A 21657-nucleotide genomic window follows, 5' to 3' on the forward strand; every position below is an offset into this window, starting at 1 on the left:
CCACAGAATGTTAAACCTTACTCTTGTATCTTAATCTCACCTCTTGCAAAAAAAGAAGGGGGGTGGAATGAGAAAGCTAGTTTTGGATTGCATCTGACTGTTCACTCCTGACTGTAATAACTAGATGTATATGAAGACACAGAAAAAAAGAAACAAGTTAACATAAAAGATTATAGCTTCTTACTAGCCATGTGTCCTTGAGCCAATTGTACAACTACTCTGAGCTATTTCATATAATTGTGAGTATAAAATGTCAATGTAAGAAACACTCAAATCTATAGAGATTTGTTGTGAATTTGTTAGAGCCAAACTGATGACAATTGCTGGGAAGGAAAATCTCAACAGATTGAGAAAATGCTCCAGAAAACGGCAGCTTTGCACCTTACTTTATACATTACAATCAAAAGAAAAGACTTAAGTGGGTTACATGAAATCCATTGGTGATAGTTTAGGGAGGAGGGAGAAAGCAAAGGTGGAGTGTGGGGGAACCTTTGGGATTGGATAAAAAGTAAAATGATAGACACTTCTTTTTGGTAGGTGGGTATAGGACAGTTAACATTCAACAATTAACGTGGTAATAATAACAAGAAGGGGATTTGTGGTCTCACTGTGATGCAGTGCCTGTGCTTAGGGGTCTGGAAAAAGGATGCAATAAGACGACACACAGGCTTAATTAAGGTAAAGATTGACTTTTGTCAGGGAAGATTCCATTCTAGTATCTGACTACCCGCCATAAACTGCTTTTAGTTAGAAAGTTTTAATTTCAGACTATCCTTTGTGGTTACTTTAGGTTCCTGAGTTTGTAAGGCTGCCACGCAGGCCACCCCTTAGCTTGTCAGGCTAGTATGTGGCCCCTTTTGTCACAAAAAACAGTAGATGAGAAAACTTTTACAACATGTGCATGAATAAAGATAAATTGTGGTGGAGTGTAAAAATCACTGACTTCAGATTCAGACATCTGGGCAAGTCATTCCACCTTTTTTAAGCCCTGGAATATCTGAAAAATAAGAATTTTTACACCTGAAAATAAGGTGTAAAATTCAGTGTAAATTATGCATATATACCCACTTGATAGAGGTTTCGTGAATGTTAAGATTGGATTACTGCATGTAATGCCCCAATGACATGTTATGACAATAATGAGTTAAAAAGTAATAGTTATTATTGAATCACAGTAACTTCTTACTTCTTACCCAGCTGCTGGCTCATTTTCCAGGCCTTGAAAGAGAGAGAACAGGCAGAGGTATCTGAGCTCTGGGTGATCTGGGAAGTATCCTACTGATTTCCATCAGCTGAGACCCCTAAGGCCTTATCGCTGGCACAAATAACCAACTGTGTGATGGTTCCTTGTATCCATTTCACTTGTGTGGCCCTCCCTCCCTCCCTATTTCTCTCAGGCAGGGAGAAGAGAAATTTCTCTTCCTCCAAGTGACTCCATGCAGAGATGTAAATTGAAGAGCCAGAACTGGCAAGGTGGTAGTTCTGCTTTTATTCTTATTATCCAAGTAATTCTTGTTAATTGTAAAACACTGAAAATACAAAATGTACAAGGAAGACAATATGAATTCCTTTACACTTTGCTGCTCAGAGAAAACCACTTGATCCACTCCCCCACCGCTCCCCACCCCATGCATGCAAAAATTTGTAAACTTGAGATCACACTGGAAAATGTAGGTTTGTATTGTACTTGTTTTCCCTTGGTCTTTATTTTATGTTAAAACATTTTAAGTTGTGGAATTAAAATTAGGGCACAAGGTACAATTTAACTAATAATATAAAGGCAATACCACTTAAAAAAAAACAACCCAGAACAGTGCCAAAGCTGCTTAAGTATCTCTGCCCTCCCACCACCTTCCGCCACCCTCATTCCTCAGAGGTGCCCACTTTAATGGTAAGTAACTCCCTGCTTTTCCTTGTAGTTTACCACCTTAAGCAATACAATTAAATATTCCTCAGTTTGATCTTTATACACATGGAATCATACTACATGTATTCATTTGTACTTTGCTTTTTTAATTTCACATTATCCTTATAAAATCCCTCATGTTGAATATAGTTACAGGGTTTTTTTATCACTGTGTAATTTTCCATGTGTGACTATACCACAGTTTGTCCATGGTGATATTAATGGACATTTCGGTTGTTTATGGTCCAGAGCCATAACTAAACATTCTGGACATGTCTCCTGGCACATGTCTATAGGGGATTCTGAAACATGGCGGGTGTTGGGCTTGGATTCACTTCACACTGTATCATAAACATTTACCTATGTCAACAAGTATTTATGGAGGATATCATTTTGAAAGGATTTACAATATGTCAATATTTCAGTGCTCTACTGTGAAACATTCAGATTGTTTCCAATTTTTCCTATTACATATAACTGTGATGAGTATGGTGATCTCAATAATTAACAAAGCAATTAGCACAGGCCTCAGTACAAGTAGCTGCCCCATCTCTTTCCTGACATGTAACACCACACATTATAGTGTCTTTAACTTGTGATTCATAAATCAGGAAGAACTATTGGAAAGGCCACACTAGAAGCAGACATTCAGAAATAGTATTCATAGTAATTAAAAATCCAGGGTATCCAAAACAGAGGCATCCCCAGTAAGTAATTAAGGAGCATGAAGACCTGAAAGAAGATAATCATAGCTACTGTTCGTTCAGAGCTTGCTGCAAGCCAGGTACTGCACTTTACACTTAGTTGGATATCATATTCAGACTTTGCCATGGCCTTATGGGGTGTATTCCACATTTTCCAGATGATACAATATGGCTTATAGTGCAAAGCCTGGACTCAACCCCAGGTTTGGGGTGGAAGCCCCCAAGCCTTTGGGATTAAAGACGTACTTATCAGGCCATGCTACTTCCCCATGTTATGGAGCAGGACTACTGAGTCTGTTTCCTTTTGCTGTACTGAGAACTGTCAACAAGCAGGGCAGAACTCTTTCAGCAATTACAGGAATAGAAATTTATCACTCATAAACAGCAAAGAACTACCAAAATTCCCTGCCCCACCATGTAATCCCTAGTCCTTGCTGAACTCATGGGGGTACCTACTAACCTCATGTGAAAAGAAAAAGAGAGAAACAACATCTTTGTCAATCGTTGGTGAATACTGACAGTTTTTTTAAAATTTTTATTTTGTTTGTTTTTTAGAGTCAGAGGAAGGGAGGGAGAAATAGTGTGAAAGAAACATCAATCACCCGCCTCCCCCAACCGGGGCCTTGGCCTGGTCTACAATCCAGGCATGTGCCCCGACCAGGAACCGAACCGGCAACCTTTCAGTCCAGAGGCTGACGCCCAACCCACAGAACCACATCAGGCAGGGCAAACACTGATAGTTTTAATCCAGCCCTTTATAATGTTCTCTTCATGCTTTTTTGAAGACTGCCCAAATATGAGGTCACTGAAAAACACCATAATCCCTAAATAATTCATATCACCTACCATATATTTCCTGATGGGAATTTATGCTGGTAGAATGCCAAGAAGCCAAAGAAAAGCATCTTCTGGTCACTAGCATCTGGTCACTGCTAGGTGGTAGTTAGCAAGTTCAGATATTGGGCTACCAAAGGTCTATAGTATTCCATAGCACGGGGAAGAAATTTGAATGCCAAAGTCTGGTATCTAAGCCTTCTGAAGGAAATTTCACAGAGTAAGCACCATTTATCTAAGGCAGCACTGTCCAATGGAACTTTCTTTGATAAGGAAATGTTATGTTTTACACTAATTCAGCAGCCACTGCTACATGTGGCCATTGAACACTTGAAAGGTGGCTGATGTTACCATGTTGGACAATGTGGTTAAGGCTGTACAGATCCAATCTCTTTCCTTTTCAGTCTCAGAAAATCTGATGAAAGATAAAGACCTTCACTCAAGAAAAATGCATTTTTGCTCATCATACAAACACAAAATCATTCCCAGTTCCAAAGGGTCCTCCTAAGTTAAGAGTCCCTACAAAAGGCTGCATGTGCTTCAGGTGCTTCTCAAAACATAACCGTTGTCTCCCAAGGACCACTATTTGGCATTGCTTTGTGCTCCCTCCCTTGTCCTTGGATCTTTACCATCTGTACAGTCTAGGTGAAGAGACCCTGGGTCAGCCCCTGAGCCAGTGTCTGATGTTCTTAGAGGTCAAGAAGGATCTTTCTGCTGGTTGTGTTACTGTAGATAGTTAGCTAATTATTAACAAGGAAGGAAACAAAGGGAATTAGATATTGAGCTTAATAAACTGGGGAGCATAAGCCTGTTTGCTTAGCCAGGAAGCTATAACATTTACAGATTTGTTCACACTTTGCCTCCGAGGAGACAATCCTAGGAGCACAGGAAATCTCCCAGGAGCACTGTCCACTCAGCCCCTCTGGTGCCAGGTAGTTGGGGAGCATGGGGGGGGCAGTGCTTGATCACAGAGGCCTGTCAGTTTAACTAGGGGGTGAACCCATCATGAGCCTGCAAAAGCTTGTGCAGTTGATTGGATTATTTTGGAAAAGCTCCTGGTTATAACCCTAGGGGTACAAAGAAGCTCTCTGTCTTGCCCAGCGACCTGCACTCGCCCTGTTTGTTCATGCGTTCTCTCTCTTGCCCCGGAACACATGCTACCATGTGGGCATAGCAGTGTGTGGGCTTACAACAGATAGCACAGGCTCCGAAGGACTAAGCTTTAATGTGAAACAGAAACTCTGGATACGGGCCTTTGTTTTGGCCTCACGGAAGACAAGGTTGGACTTGCTCCATGGCGGGACAGACAGAGATGGGACGTTGGAAACCCAGGGGCACATTACCACTCAAATAAACCTTGCCACACCACAGTCTCCCATGTGTGGGTCCATGAAATGCTTTTCTCGTGATCCCACGGAAGAACACGATTCCCAGTGGCAACAGTTACACTACCAACTTCTGCTACCTTTTCCCCCACCATAGCTCCTTGTGTACTAGGATCAGAGTTTATTCATTGCTATCCCGGGCTACATGTCTTTCCTGTCCACTGTGACACTACAAGAGCAATCAGGCTTTCCTTGACTTCCTTTTCATGTGGGGATGCCAGCATTTCTCACTTTCCTCAGTAAGCATCAGCCTGCAGTGTGGATGTCAAGGCCTGAAGCTTGAGGGATACTACACTCCCTACATTGGTCACCAGCACTATGTTGCTTACCAGAGTCTGATTTCAGGCCTGACTAGGGTACTGGCTAAGTGGCTGGGTGTAGAGTATGGATTCTGGAGGACTGGAGCTCTCTGCTGTGGCTCAGCATCTACAAGCTATAGAGACTGGACCTCTGCATTCTAGAGAGCTAGCACCTTCTGAAGAAGTGTTACAGGAAGGGAATCTTGGTTGCTGTAAATAGTATTATGAGGTGGACAATTGCCATCAGTAAAACCTGCTTCTTTGAGTTGGGCTTTGGAGGTGGATGCCTGGGTAGAGATTCCCTGGCAGTAGTATTTGTTTCAACAGTGGGAGAGTAAATTGAATTAGGGTAGGTCAGGATTAAGGAAAAGGTAAATACGGTATTAAGTTTCTTGTCAGTTCTTCTTTTCTTGAGGCCCCTTACCAGGGCAGAGAGGTGAGAAAAATGGGAAATAAAGAGCCAGGAGTTCCTTATAAAGCCCAATCTTGTATGTCTTCGGTGGTTTAGGAACTTGATGTTGCCTACCTGGGACAGGGCCAGGATGTGATCTGAGAATTCTACCTCCAAGCTTTCAAAAACCTCCAAAGACTGGAGGTAATCCGTGATGCATTGTGGGGAGGATAAAAGGGTGTCTTCTAGTGGGCTGCAACTCTGTGTTACTCTGATCACCAAGGTCTGCCTATTCTACCCCTAAATGTCAAATTTGCTCCCCTTCTCTTTACATCCATACCATGGTCATTGCCCAGTTTCTCAATTTTTCTTGCTTGAATTTCTGGCAACAACTCCTCAGCTATTCTCTCTAGCTCCAATCTTGCCCCCTCCAGTCTTTGCTCCACCTGTAGCTAGAGTGATCTTTCATTGTGTGGATCTGATTCCTATCACTCCTCTGATGAAAATGGCAATGGAGCTCATTCTAAACACCTTTCAAGAACTGGTGTCTCTACTCTCTATCATAATCTTCTTCATGCAGTAAGTTCTAAAAATATTTATTGGGTACCTATCACATATCAGGGTCTGCTTTAGGCCCCCAAAACAGCAGGGAACAAAGCAAACAAAATTCTCTGCTTTTGTGGAGCTTACTATTGGAGCTTCTATTGGTTGGGGACAAACAAATCAATCAAATGTGTAACATTCCAGCTTGTGGTAAATGCAATGGAGAAAAATAAGGAAAGAAGAAAAATAGAGATTATGACCAGCGGTGGGGGGCTGTCCCAGTTTTAATTAGAGGGGTCAGGGAAAGTAACATTTTAGGGAAGGCCTGAAGGAGGTAAGAAGAAAGAAAATACCTGAAGAAAAAAAAAAACATGCTGGGCAAGAGAACAACAGGTGCAGAGGTGATAAGCCAGAAATCAAAGAAAACCATGTTACATCATAGTTGGGTGGGGGGGAGGGAGAGTATTAAAAGAGGAATTTGATGCCCTGACCATGTGTGGCTCAGTTGGTTGGGTGTTGTCCCACAAAGTGAAAGGTTGCAGGTTCAATTCCCAGTCGGGGCACATGCCTGGGTTGTGGGGTTGGTCCCCATCTGGGGCACGTGAGAGAGGCAACCAATCGATGTTTCTCTCTCACATCAATGTTTCTCTTCCTCTCTCCCTCCTTTTCCTTCTTTCTAAAAATAAAATCTTTTTTAAAAAAAAATACGAAGTTGAGAGGCAACAATGGACAAATTGTGTAGGAATGTGGTAATCCTTATTAGTGGGAATTTGACTCTTATTTGGGGTGAAATGAGGGGCTATGAGAGGGTATTTGTTTAGAAAGACTTGTGTTCTAAAAAAAATAATGTGGGATACAGTGAGGAGAATAAATCATTAGAGGGGCAGGGCAGAAGCTGGAAGTTCAGCTAGGAGGCGAGGCAAGAAACCGGTGGCTTGGATCAGGGTAGTATAAGTGGAGGTAGTGGGTTCTGAAATATCTATTAAAACATCTTTTTAAAAAGTTGTATTCAATAATTCACCAGTGAATCAGCTATTGGTAGGAGAGTGAGAGAGGAGTCAAGACTGACTCAAGGATATGGTTGCCAATTTTAAAAATGGGAATAATTGGGCCCTGGAGGGGTGGCTCAGTTGGTTGTCCCATATACCAAAAGGTTGCGGGTTTGATTCCTGGTCAGGGCGCATTCGTAGGTTGTGGGTTTGATCCCTCATTGGGGCACATACAGGAGGCAGCTGATCAGTGGTTTTCTCTCACATCAATGTCTGTCTGTCTGTCTCTCCCCCAAATCAATAAAAATATCTCAGGTGAGTATGTAAAAAAATGGGAAGAATTTGGTTTTGGTTTGGAAATCAGGAGTTTAATTTTGGATGTATGAAGTTCAAGATGCCTATTGGACATCCAACTAGGAATGTAGAATGGGCAATTGGATATATAAATCTATAGTTAGAGGAAAGGTCCAGGCTGGGGATATATATTTAAGAGTCATCGACAGAGTGGGACATAGAGCATGTGGCTAATGAGAACACTCAAGAAGAGTGAGAAAGTAGAGAAGGAGGTAGAGGAAACCTAGAAGGAGTCAGCAGCAAGTTAAGAGGAAAATAGTTGAGTGTAATGTTCTGGAAGCCAAGAGAAAATATTTCATTGAGAAACAAATAACCAGTTGTGTTCAAAGCCTCAGAAAGATTAAGAAGGATAAAGACTGTATATTGACGAATGGATGTCATTAATGACCTTGACAAGAGGATATTCTGTGGAGTCATAAGCGTGAAAATCTGATGAGAGGAAAGGAATTGTGGGGAGGGAGGATAGCCAGCTCTCACTGTTTGAAGGGGAGGAGAAATGGGGCAGTAGTTGGGAGGGAAGTAAGAGCAAGAAAGTTTTTTAGATGGGAGAAACAATAGCTTGTTTCTTTGCTGATGGATGTGATCCAGGAGAGAGGAGAATGGCGGCAGTGATGGAATCAGGTGCACACGAACGGAGGAGTTGGCCCCAAATTGGAGCACATGCAGTTTCATCTTTATTAATAGGAAGGCAGAGTATCTGAGTTCAGATGCAGGCAGGTGGGGGAATGATATTCTGTGACTTTGTGGACGTTGTCCTGTTGCTTTTATTTTCTCAGTGGACTAGAAGACAATGTCATCTGACTCTGAGGAGGGGAAGGGTTTATGGAAAGTTTGTTAACAAGGATAAGATATGGAGTGGCCATCTGCGACTGTGCTAGGATAATGTAAGAAGGATTGATGAGTGACACTGATGGCCTTTTCAGGGTGAGCGGTCACAAACTCAACGTGAGGACAGTCAGTATAGATGTGTGAGTTCTGCAGCCATGTCCAGTGGCTGCACTTGCGCTGGCAGAGGTGGGGAGTTAGATTTAATCAAAGCTTGTGTCTGTCAGGGAAGTACACTGAAGGAAGAGGGGAAGAGGAACAAGGGTGTATTCGAAGAGTGGCTATAATAATGGGCCCTGGAATCTAAGCTGGGTAAGAGGTGAGATGAGGATATGAGGGGAATAACTGATATGAGCTAAGGAGGAAGCCAAGCTTTTTAAAGAAAAGGAGATCAGGATTTCAGAAATTAGCATTTTGGAAGGACCATCAATAATAATAATGAGATCATGTAGGAGCAGGGTTGGAGAGTGAGAGTATGTAAGACTTCGATGGAGGTACCATAGTCTGGTAACCATTGGAATCGAAGCTGGGCAGTTTTAGGAAGGAGGGAGGCAGAATGGTCTGGAAACAACAATGAGGAACAAGGAGGACACCTATTTCACTGTGGGATGTGGGAGAAAAACAGCTACCTCTTGAGACTGCTTCAAAGGAAGCTCTTCCTCAAAGGAGTCTCAGGTTTCCTTTAGAGCAGGAAGGTGAAGAAAAAAATTCAGACTTTGAAACAAAGAGAAATTTTGCCAATACTGACAATGAATTCCTAAGGATCTCAAGAGGTGGGGGAGGGTGGGAAATGGGGTCAGAAAATGGATGTATAGGGCCATTTGGGTTGAATGCAAGAGATAAGGAACTGACCTCGGATCCTGGGCTGCTTGTGTGACTCAAGTAAGCCAGGATAAAGGGAATCACGATAATGGGTAATGCTCGTCTCAAAGCAGATAGTGGTAGCTAAACTGTGAATACTGGAGGAAAGGGAGTTGTGAAGGATTTGCCAGGAGAGTCCAAAGTGCCCCCTCTTTACTCTCAGCAATGACGATGTGGAGGCCAGGGGAGGGGTGTTGTCTTATCCAGAGCACCTGACACTCTAGAAATTGAGAAAGTATCCTGGAGATAAATAGTATCACCACTTCTGCTAAAGATGTAAAAGCATTTGGAGTCAGCTTGACTAAAGAAACAGGACTTTTGATTGAAGGAAGGAGGGAAAGTAATAGTGGAGCCTGAAACACTGAAGGGCAGGGTGGTTCTGCAGGGGATTTTACAGGGGTTCTGGGTGCAGACCCAGGGGACACGAAGGCTACAGGTACTCAGCTGGAGTTGTTGCAGTGACTCATTGATGCTGTGAGATGCCAACTTTCTGTAGAACTGCAGTCCACTGACTTATGGTCATATAAAGGCTGCTGCTTATCTAGGACTCACATCTAAATTCCAAACAAGAAATAGGGAAAAGGTTTGTAAGTGTAGGGTGTGCACATCCTATGAAGCGAAGAGGCAGGTGTACTTACAGTCTTCCAAGTTGTTAGGTCATGCGTGCTGATCTTATAAAACTACCTCCATTCCTTTATGAGTTAGCTAACTACCTCTCTTTGTTTCAAAGTTCAGCTCACATCGGCATGAGTTAGGTGCCCCAGGTCTGCTTATTCAGAGCCCGTGACAGGTCACCATGACCACCCCAGTTCTCCTGTCTCTGTATCCATGCCCTGTGCCATAAGTCTGATTCTGGCCTCAGCCATGCAACTTGTTTTGACCATGGGACATTTTTAAGCAGAGGCATAAAAATCACTCATGCAGTTAGGTGTGCCCTCCCTCTCGTGTCTCAGCCACTGCCATGAGGGTGAGAGACGCGTGAAGCAGAGTTGTGTCATCATGGTGAGGCTGTCCTAGATCAGCCAACAGCAGGTAACCTCCAAGCATGTCAGGGCCCCCAACCAAAATCAGCAGGACTGTCTAGACAGCCACCCCGACGCGTGAGAAATGAACAGTTATTGCTGTATGACACTAAAGTTATGTGGTTGGTTGTTACTCAGCATCATTGTGGCATTAGATAATTAGTGCAGAGTCCCTTGGGCATAGCTCTGTGACAAACCTTAGCCCTGCCTCTCCAACTAATGGTGGGGAGCCCCTTTAGGACAGGGCTACTTTTTATCTGTGTGTATCTAGCACCTATCACAGTGTCTGGCACATAGAAGGTAAGCTTGTGAAAGGAATGAATTAATGAACCTTTGTTCACCTTTAAGAACCTTTAAGAAGGAACTTAGTGCTTCGCACATAACAGGTGCAAAATTCCTCATAACTAAACAATGAAGCTACAGTAGAAAAAATTGTCACCACAGATTAAAGTGCTTTCTTCCTCAAGCACAATTGTCATTCCTTAAACATTGGGTACTTGATTTTATAATTTATCATATTATATAGATTAGTTCAAAGATAATCTAAATCCCATAAGTACACTTTGAACTCAAGGATAGAATGTAAATAAGTGGATGTGATTCAGTCTAGATATCCTTACTATTATCTTCAGTACACAATACCAAAACATTGTTATTAGTGACATAATGTTTCCTAAATAATGTCAAGAAACTTGAATTGCTTTAAAAAATGGCATTATTCAAACAACAAGTGTGGCAAGGATGTGGAGAAAGGGGGAACCCTTTTGCACTGTTGGTGGGAATGCAGATTGATGAAACCACTGTTGAAAGCAGTATGAAAATACCTCAAAAATTTTAAATGGGTCTACGTTTTGACCCAGCTGTCCCACTTCTAGGAATATATCTGAAGAAACCCAAAACACTAATTTGAAAGAACATAAGCACTCCTATATTCATTGCAGTGTTATTTACAATCACCAAGATATGGAAGCAGCCCAAGTGTCCATTAGTAGGTGAGTGGATAAAACAATGATGGGACATTTACACAATACAGCCAAGTTCCTTTACTTGGCTGTGGGGGAAAAAAAATTTTTTTTTACCCTTTGTAGACAGTATGAATGGACCTGGAGAACACTACTAAGTGAAATAAGCCAGTTAGAGAAAGACAAATAGCATATGATTTCACTCATTTGTAGAATCCAGTGAACAAACTGAACTAATAGGCAAAATAGAGACAGACTCATAGATAGAGAGCAGGCTGACAGCTATTGGGTGGGTGGGGGCTGCAGTTAGGAGGTGGAGGGATGGAGCAAAAGGGAGAAAGGACTCATGGATATGGATAGCAGTGTGGTGATCGAGGGGTGAGGGGGCATAAGGGGGGTAAGTGGTAATGGAAAAAATATAACAAAAATAAAAATTTTAAAGGCATTATTTATATTAACATAAAGAAGAAAAAGAATTTTCACTAGGGATCTTCAGCGGAAAATATGTGTAGTAGCCTAGCCCGGTATGGGAGTGGGAAGGCGAGAATATCATCCTCATAAAAGGCCAACGATCACATGGTATGTCATGTTTTAGGGACACTCAGCAAACTAGTTTTGCTCAAGAACAGGGATTCTGCAGAGAAATAGTTAAAAGGGCTGGGAATAACTAATATGTCATGTGCCAGTTACATATAAATTTAAAAAATAAAGGCTGGGTGTGGAGGGCATTATGGATCCCAATTATGGAAATCTGAATATAAGGTTAGGGGCATTGTAATATTATCTTTCACTCAGCAGGGCTTGTTACAACTTTTGAGCAAGGGAATGACATAATGAACTTTTGTGTCAGTCTTAGCTGCTAGATTCTAGCAGTATGGTGTGGGATGGTCTTTGCAGAAACATGCTTAGTAGTCATATCAAATAATTTAGTACCAAAATACTATAATGCAGATAATATTACCATTTATTTTTAAATCACATGTCTCATTAAAGTCTAGCTCTATGCTGAATGCAAATGACCGAGGAATTATTTTGAGATCATAGGTTTGCTATTCTCTTCCTGACATTTAACCTGCTATCCATTGGGAGTCCACGAATTATCTCCCCCACTCCTGCTGGCCCAGTTCTGTGGAAAAATAATTACAGCGGGGGGCAGAAGTAGAAGTAAGAATGAATGAGACTTTATGTAGCCAAAGCCAGAGTCAACATTGGGATAAACTGTTCTAAGTGCCTTTTCCAAGAGCACGTCTTCCCTGAGTTGCGGTAGCATTTACCTTGTGGGTGTGAGGGTGCCATTTTGTCCTTGAAAGGTGTTTCATAATCCACTAGTTTTATTTGCTATGTGGGTGTCACTGTTTGTTTTTATTCAGGTGGAACTTAGAGTCAGGGAGGATAAATATCTTATCCGAAATTTTATGTCATGTTAATGATAGAAGAATGTCTTCCTACTTCATTCTTCTATACCTGTTTTCTCTGCAACGTTCTCCTCTCCACCTCACTCGCATTCCACCTTACAAACTCCCGTTCGGCCCCGTTCAGACATACCCAGTCTGTGCAACCTTTCCTCATCCCGATACCCAACTCTCTCTCCTCCTTCCCCACCCCAAAGATCATTCTGTAGGTTGTAGGGGCCTTGAAGGTCTTTCCTTTTGTGTCCCCAGCATCAAGCTAAATGTCTAGTCCACAGTAGGTGCTCAATTAATGTTCTCAAATCTAACGGGAGAGAATCTAAAGGCAAAAAAGGAAAAGTCTAAACTCTTGTAACAGTCCAAGCAAAAGATTAAGGGGCAACACCTAAAATTATCCCCACTGTGATTCATTTTGGTTTTTCTACTGTGAAATGTTTGGGAAAGGAAGTTTCACAGCCCTTCTGTAGCCAATTAAGACAGGCTTGAAGGGAAATCAACAGGTGGCAAGTAAAATTTATTTAGGGGAGAGGAGGAAGTCTACACTGGCTGACTGGCCCTTCCAGCTTCTTCCAGCTCCCTATGGACAAAAGTCAATGGTCCCACTGGCTTAGGGTTGAATCTAGGAGGTGGGTCTTGAAGAAACTGAGTCCTGAAGCTTCACACGCAGCCATCCTCAGGGTATCAAAAGAACTGAGGGAGCAGCAGACATGGTTCAAGGGCCTTGGTAGGAGGCCAGATATGAGAGGTCGAGGGTAGACCAAGAGGCAAAGGTGTGCCGTTGCCCCCCTGAATTCTTCAAATCTGCAACAAAGCAGGTAACAGGTGGCCCACTGCTCCAGCTCTAGGCTCTCCTTCCAAACACTTTTCCAGGCAAGACAGGAAATTGCTGGTCTTGCTCCCCATACCGGTAACCCTCCCTGCCTCCAACCTCACACCCTGCATTTTCATGGAGGAAACAACTCAGATGATCAAGTCACCCCAGGGCTTAGGCCCCAGCCTAGAAATTGGAAATTGACAGTTTCACTTGGGAGAAGAGAGTGAACCCGGGGAAACGAGTTGCCTGGGGTAGAAGGAGCAGAGAGAGAAAAAGCATAAAAATGATGGTTTTTCTTGTATTTTTCTCTAGCAGATCTCCGTAAGTAGGATCTTTTAAGCCACTGTAGGGGGTGTTTTCCTACACACATAATCACATACAACATATAATAATAGCTTTTTATGGAGATTTAAAATTGACCCACATTTTTTAAATGCAGACCACTAGACCCAAAATGTCAAGAGTCATTACAACAATCAAGGTTCTGTTAAGAAACAGAAGGCTCCCTAAAATTGGAATTTTGAAGGGAATTCCTTTTAAAGGGACAGTTTATGGAAATGTGAGCAGTAATAAGGGCATCAGTAAGAGAACATGAGGTACCCAGGATCTGGCAATAGCACCCCTAGGCCTGAAAGGGGAGGGGAGCTCTGTAAAAGCCAAAAGGTGTGGGAGAGAGGCCTCTGGACAGGTACTGTATTCTTGGAGAAAGCAACCACTGCCAGGACTTAGGTGATGAAAAGGGAGGGAGTAAGGAATGAAATGCCTCAACCTCTCTCTCCTCCCACCCTTTGGTTTCCCAGGTGGCCCCTGCTGGCTGAACCCATCTGGAAACCAGAAGGCAAAGAATCACATTGGTGCAGTCCTTGGGGGTCAGTCTCCTGGGGATCAGAGCAGGGTAGGGAATGGCAGAGGAGTGATCACGTGGGAAGAGGGGACATGCAGGGAATGACCCAGTCCAGTCAGAGCCAGGGTTAGGGTGAGGTAAGTGAGCCTGAGTGGGGCAAACTGCCTTTTTTAAAAATTTAGGTATTTTGTCATCGTGGATTTTTTGCAAAATGTTGATTTTTTAAAAAATTACATTAAAACATTTTTTATCTGGCCCTGGCTAGGTAGCTCAGTTTGTTAGACCATCATCCCAACACACCACAGATGCGGGTTCAATAAGTTAGGGGTACATATATACAGGAATCAACCAATGAATGCATAGGGGAGTGGAACAATGAATCCATTTCTTTCTTTCTCTCTCTCCCAAATCAATAAAAATTTAAAAAATATATTATTTATCTGGATTACTGAAATTTTTGGTATCTCCCCCTCTTAAATTTTGCATCTGAGGAAAACGGTCTCACTTATGTCACCAAATACTGGCCCTGAAGTGGTGTTTTCTGGTCAGGGGCATTATGGGTTGTTCTCATTTCTTATTTTTGCTCACCTGTATGGTCTAATTTTTTTTTAATTGAGCATGTATTTCTTACATAATAAAAATAATTAAATGCAAAAATATCTTCTTTGAAAGTGAGGGTCCTTATATCTTGCAACATGGAGCAGACTTGGCAGAAAAATGAAATGTTTGTTGAACGAATGAATAAAAGAATTTGCACATCAACTCTATTCCCAAATCCTACCTCTTCTCAAGTTCTAACTCGAATGACACTTTCTCATAAAACATTTCCTTATATCCCCAATCACATGGATCTAGAAAGGCCTACGCAGTGTGTCCACAGACCACCCGATCCCTTTGTACCCCCTCACCTCCTGCTTCACCTACAGGAGTTATTTTTCATAAAAACATTTTAACACGTAATGTCTTTGTTTTGTTATTTTAAAATAAGTTAATTATTTTATTTAAAAATTATCATTGTTAATTTCTAATATGGTAAATGTCGATAGATAAAGCTCACATAAACAAAAACTTTTTGAGTTCCTCAGTTTCTTTAAGAATATTACAGGACCCTGCAACCAAATTGCTTGGAAATAGATGTATTGGATAATATTTAAGCTTCTTCAGCTCTAAAACGTAAGGGTTCTCTGCTCATAAAGCAGTTTAGATCATATGTGACTTTTGGAGGTCAGGGGCAGGCGCTCGAGATCATTAATGAGTCTTGGGTCAGCCCAGAAGAGAGGGGCAGTCTTGGGCCCCACTCCAATGTAGAACTTTTTTGTTCTACATTGTCTGACTGGCTTGGTTACCTGCCTTTATTCTGATCGTAACTGCTCTGTATGGACTTCTGGAAACTCCCATTGCTGTCTTGGGCACGAGCATAACTCCCAGTCTTGGTTCAGTACTCCCAGGCTCATTGTTTTCATTCCTTTGTCCTTCAGCCTCTTTTATGCTTTTGTGATGTTTCAGCTTTTACCTTGAGTACACCCTGCTTCCCACTTTCTATACTTAGTCTTGTAACTGAGGTCATGCAAGAATACCCAAACCCTTCCTATACTACAGATTAGCCCCAAGTTGTTTATTTTATGTTGCCCGCGGCACGTACAGGATTACAACAGATTTCCCGTTTTAAATTCCTTCTCATTGATTGTCTCTGGGGAAAGGAACAGGGTGGCAGGAGAAAAGGACTGGGAGGGAAACTTACTCTTTTGTAATACCTTTTGTATTACTAGTCAAAAAATAAACTAAAACTTAGGTTCAAATAAAGAAAAAAAAATCTCCGCTGAAGTGTAATTATTTCTGAGAACTTCCCTGTCTGCCCGGCAGCACTCAGTCTGGGGGGAATCACCTTGCCGGGGGGTTACAGAAGTAGGAAGTATGCCATGGGCAACTGGACAGTGAAGAATGAGTGTGTATTTTAAAATGAAAGTGCCTTTGGGAACTTCAGGTTTTTATTTTTTCCCCTTCAGTTAACTGAGTCATAGTTTGGTGGAATAGGCTAAGAATATTAATTGACCTCTCTTATTTTAAGAAAATGACTTTTAAAAAAATCTGGATATACTATGAACGTAGATATACTAGATACTGTATATACTACACATACTAGATAAACTTTGTACTTTCTGTTTGTTTGCTGGTATTTAATTGGTGATTTCTTTGTGCTCTGCTTTCACTGTTTTCTTGATGTTTTCCCACGCTGGTGCATTTGGAGAAAGGGGGTCAGTGCAGGTGCTATTCGCAACCAGTCACTTATTTGCTGTGAGATCGTGCACAAGTGTTGCCCCTGATCTCCACAACCCACAGCTGTCACAGAAAGGTAAACCTTGCTTTTGGGGGATGGTAGGAGAGAAACACAGGACCAGATAACAAAGTCTTTGGGCAAGTTAAAAGTCTTACTTGAGGTGGTGAACATAATACAATATACAGATGATGTATCATAGAATTGCACACCTGAAACCTACATGATTTTATTAAACAATGCCACCCCAATAAATTCAACTTGAAAAATAAATAAATAATAAAATAAAATGAATAAATCAGATCAAACTTAAAGGGGAAGAAGCCTTCATTTATTAGTGTACTGTTGTATCCTTCTCATAGACATTTTATTCTTAAAAAAGAAAAGTTAAAAGTCCTATTTAAAACGTAAGTAGTAGTATTAACTATTCCTTGTGTTTCGTTCTAAACGTACCATGGGAAGGGAATAGGAAACTATATAGATTCTACTTTCCAGATTAGAACAATAAGGCTAAAGAATGTTCCCTCCATTCCAAACAAGTCAGTGGTCAAGCCTCCTATATCTTTTTCCAGTCCGAGGAAATGTGCTTGAAGCCAGAGGTCAACAGTCAGTGGCCTTCAAGGAGGACCAGCGGCATGGATAGTCCCAAGGAAATCCATTTTCAGATTCTCAGCTTCGTGTTTGGTCTCTGACAACAGGTCTGCTTGCTTATGTGGGCTCTCTTTCCTGAAACCCCTTTCATAATCCGCCCTCCTCTGGCTCTGCAAAAGGAGAGCACACTCTTAACTTGCAAGTCATTTGTTTCCCATTGTCTTGTACCTGGGAGAATTGGCCTGCACTGGGATATTCTAACCCAGATATTGTGGTGTGGGTTAGTGGGGTAGAAATGATTTCACCTCTTCCGTCTCTAGTTTATTGTTGAAGAAAGCTTTGCTCCTAAAGCCTTTCTCCCTCCATATTTAAGGTAAACCAGCCCTGGCTGGCGTGGCTCAGTGGATTGAGTGCTGGCCTGTGAGCCAAAGGGTCGCTGGTTTGATTCCCAGTTAGGGTACAAGCCTGGGTTGCAGGCCGGGTCCCTGGTGGTGAGTGCTCAAGAGGCAACCATGCATTGATGTTTCTCTCCCTTTCTCCCTCCCTTTCCCTCTCCCCAAAATTAAATAAATAAGATCTTTAAAAAAATAAATAAATAAATCATTCCATTCATTGTAGTCCATTCAGTACTCACCATAAGACATGTCTTTGGTGGAAAGAAAAGTAGTACCTCCAAAGGGGTACAAGTTAATAATGCTGATTCTCTTCAAGGAAATTTGAATGTGTTCTCGCACTAACAGATTATTCAGGTATACTGAATAAACTTGCCAACAAAAGTTTTAGGGGATTTCTTTCAGATTTTCTATGCATTAATCTTATAGTTAGTTAAGGTAGTTTTATCAAAACATATCATGAAATATTTATTCCAGTAGCAGTAAACCCCCATATTATTTTCTCTTACAAAATGTTTAATGATGCAAGGGCCAGACCAATTAGTGCAATACATGTATATATGAGGGGGAACCCCCCCAAACCGGAATTATCTTCTAGGGGGCGGGCCCCTTGTAGTACAAGCTTCCCCCACTAGGTGAGTGTCCTAGGAACCCATCTGTATCCATGTACCACCTGGCATTGTTGTGAGAGGCTGTGTTCAGCTTCAGTGAATTTTTTTTGGTGACTCTTTCAACACATTTGCCCATTTCATGATGGGTGATTTACAAGCTCACCTGCCCACACTGCACTGAGTGTTCAGCAGTTTTTGACCAAAAACGGCATGACCCCATGCCCCACCCACCCTAGTCACCCAATCTCTTCACAAGACATATTTTTTTTGTTTCCCCAATGAAAAAAGTCCTCAAAGGGAAATGTTTTACCAATGTGGAAGAGGTGAAACAAAAAATGGCAGAAGCACTAAAAGGCATCAAAATTGACGAGTTCAAAAACTGTTTTGAGCAGTGGAAAAAATGTCTCGATAGGTGTATTGCATCAAATGGACAGTACTTAGAAGGTGGTTGAAGTTTAAACATGTAAGAGTAAATACACAATTTTTAATAAATAAAGTTTGCTTTTGTGGGTCCCTCCCCCTTATACCCTCCTTTTTCAAAGGAGTTCAGTCATGATGCCAAGCAAAGTTAGTAAATTCTGATTTTTATTCATCATTCTATTTAATTATTTTTAAATGTTTCTCCTTTTTTGTCTTATTTTTTTTAAGATTTTTAAATTTATTTTTGGAGAGAGGGAGAAAGAAAGGGAGAGAAAAATTGGGAGGCAATCTTACACACCTCTAACTGGGGACCTGGCCCACAACCCAGGCATGTGCCCTGACCGGGAATTTAATCAGCAACTTTTCGGTTCACAGGCTGCTGTTCAATTCACTGAGCTACACCAACCAGGGCTCTATTTAATTATTTCCAAAAGCCAAACACTTGATATTGATATATGCACAAATCTAGATGGTGTAGCCTACTACACACCTAGGCTATGTGGTATAGCCATTGCTCCTAGGCTACAAACCAGTACAGAATGTTAGTGTACTGAATACTGTAGGCAATTGTAACATAATGTGCCTAACGCAACTGTAACACAAAGTATTTGTGCATCCAAACACATCTAAACAGAGAAAAAGTGTAGTAAAAGTCAGTGGAAAAGATAAAAGTGGCACACTTGCGTAGGGCACTTACAGGAATGGAACTGCGGGACTGGAAGTTGCTCTGGGTGAGTCAGCGAGGGAGTGGTGAGTGCGTGTGAAGGCCGAGCACGTTGCTGCACGTCACTGCAGACTTTACAGACACCGTCCCACGAGCCCCCCCTGCGTCCACTGGACCAAGTCAGAGCATCGAAGCCACCAGTGCTGCCCCATGACCGGGGCCGCAGGCTGGAGTGCCTGGAAGCTGGCTGGGTCCGGCGCCCATCATCATGACAGGGACTGTGAGCGGGGAGTGAAAGGTGGCCTGAGGGTCAGCAGAAACGACAAATCAAGATGGAGAAGTGAAGGACCATGGGGACTGTCGTGATGGTGTGGTTCTGGCAACTGCGTGTTGGAACAGTGGTCAGATTAAGGAACTCTGTGGCATTCACTGAAAAAAGAGGGGCATGTAACATGGAGAGTGCATAGAACCGAGGACTCAATGTTCTGATGTTGGGAGTTTGTTCGGGTTCCATTGACCCTGTCTGGCACAGAGGGCTCTCTCTGGCATTGAGCTGATGGGAGAGATGAAGCTTAGCTATGCTTGTATCCTTACAACCTGAGAACATTTCCAGAGTGCGGGGACAGGCAGGCTCCACACCACCACAGAAAGCTCTCACTCAGTGGCAGTGGCACTTAATACTCGTTAAGGCAGCCCCTGTGGACCTGCGTCTGGGGTCCTCAACGAAGAATGCACAGGACCCAAGACCCTGTACAGCCACGCACTGTGGGGACAGTCAGGCTACACCTGGGAGGGCTGTGGCGCCCTGTGCATAAGCAGCGCTGGGGGGTACAGGCTCCTCGGTGCTGGAACAGGTCAGAGGCTGACAGGCTGGGGTGTGATCAGCGCGCTCAGAACCAAGGTGCAGCGAGTGAGAGGGTGTCTGCTGTCCAGACCGACCGAGATGCTCCTGTCAGAGAAACAACAGTCCCCCCTGAACCGCACAGCCTTCTGCTCCTTACAGGAAATCCAGCTCTGTTATAATTTTATAAGACCATAAAATATGTGTGGTCCATTATTAACCAGAACTTTGTTATGTGGCATGTGACTGTACCACATTGTGTTAATTCATTCATCAGCTGATGGATACTTGGGCTGCTTCTGTCTTCTGACTGTTAGAATAACACTACTGTGAACATGGATATACAAGTATTTGACTGAATACCTGTTTTCAATTCTTTCGGGTCAATACCTAGAAGCAAAATTGCTGGTAATTCTGCTTAACTTTTTGAGGAACTGTCAAACTTTTCCATAGCCACTGCACCGTTTTACTCCACCAGCAAAATGCAAGGATTCCGATATGTACACATCCTGGACACCTCTGGTCATTCTCCATTGCTTAAAAATAGTGGCTAACCTAGAGGTTTTGATTTGCATTTCCATAACAATGAATGATGATGAGCATCTTTGCCTATGCTTGTTGTCCTCAACTGCCTAGTTTTTAAAAAATTATTTTAGTGGGTGTGCAACCAAAAATGTGTAGTACATGGCTCTAGATTTAAGTCACTGTGTTTCTGAAGTTATCCAAACTGCCCCACTATTCCCTAGCAGCATCTTGCTTTGGCCCTGAAGCTTCAGGAGAATTTGTCTCAGGGACGCTTCTCCCTTCCAGAAGTGCAAAACTATAAAAATAAAAAACTTCCCTCTGAGTGGGTGGCATGAGAGTCTGTGCAGACTGAAACTACAACTTACCAAACAAAATCTTTCTCTGCTACCTGCTAAATTAGCTCTCCTGTTTTCTGAAGACATTGTAAATGCTGAGCTTTCAAGTTTCTATGACGAAATTTGAATGTCGAAGTTAGCCGGCCCCTTGCACATAGTGAGCTCCTTCCAGGCTTATTTGTTGGTTTGACATGACAGCCAGAGGGCCCTTCAGCTGTGCTGAGCCGTGATTCTCAGACTGAGTGGGAGTGCTCTGGGGAAGACAGTTCTATGTCCAGCTGGAAGAAAGTGAGAAAAGGCGGTGGGGTCTGCACAGGGGAAGCTGGGCTAGGCAGGGACCTGGGAAATGAAAAAGTCTCTGGACCTGTGCGCCTGCCCTAGGACAGCAGGGAGCTTTCCCATCGTCACTCTGCCCTGGGTAGACTGCCAGTTCATTGAGGGCAGGAACAGCGCCTTAGTCCTCTGTCCCTAACCCAGAACCTGGTACATAGCAGGTGCACATGGATAGTTGCTGAACTAAAATGTGCACTGGTGACATTCTGCCCCATGATGACTGTCGAGTCTCCTCGTCTCACTGATGGAAGTCAGGAAGTAGATATCCTGGTTGCTGTGCTCATTCTCTCCCTCTCAGTTGAAGCTGTTGACGTGCTTCAGCAGCTCCCCATTATCCCCACCACTGTGTTCCTAGGATTCCCAGTTTTAACATGAAATATCCCTTGTATCCTTGATTGTTACTTCTAGAGTATTCCCTCTACTTCTTTTTATTTCTGTTACATTCAAACTACCCATAGGAATGGCCATGCTCGGGACCTTAGAAGATTCAAATTCAATCCTCTTCAGTAAAGAGGACTGTTGAATTTT

Source organism: Desmodus rotundus, chromosome 12 (assembly GCF_022682495.2).
Source record: "Desmodus rotundus isolate HL8 chromosome 12, HLdesRot8A.1, whole genome shotgun sequence".
NCBI lineage: Eukaryota > Metazoa > Chordata > Mammalia > Chiroptera > Phyllostomidae > Desmodus > Desmodus rotundus.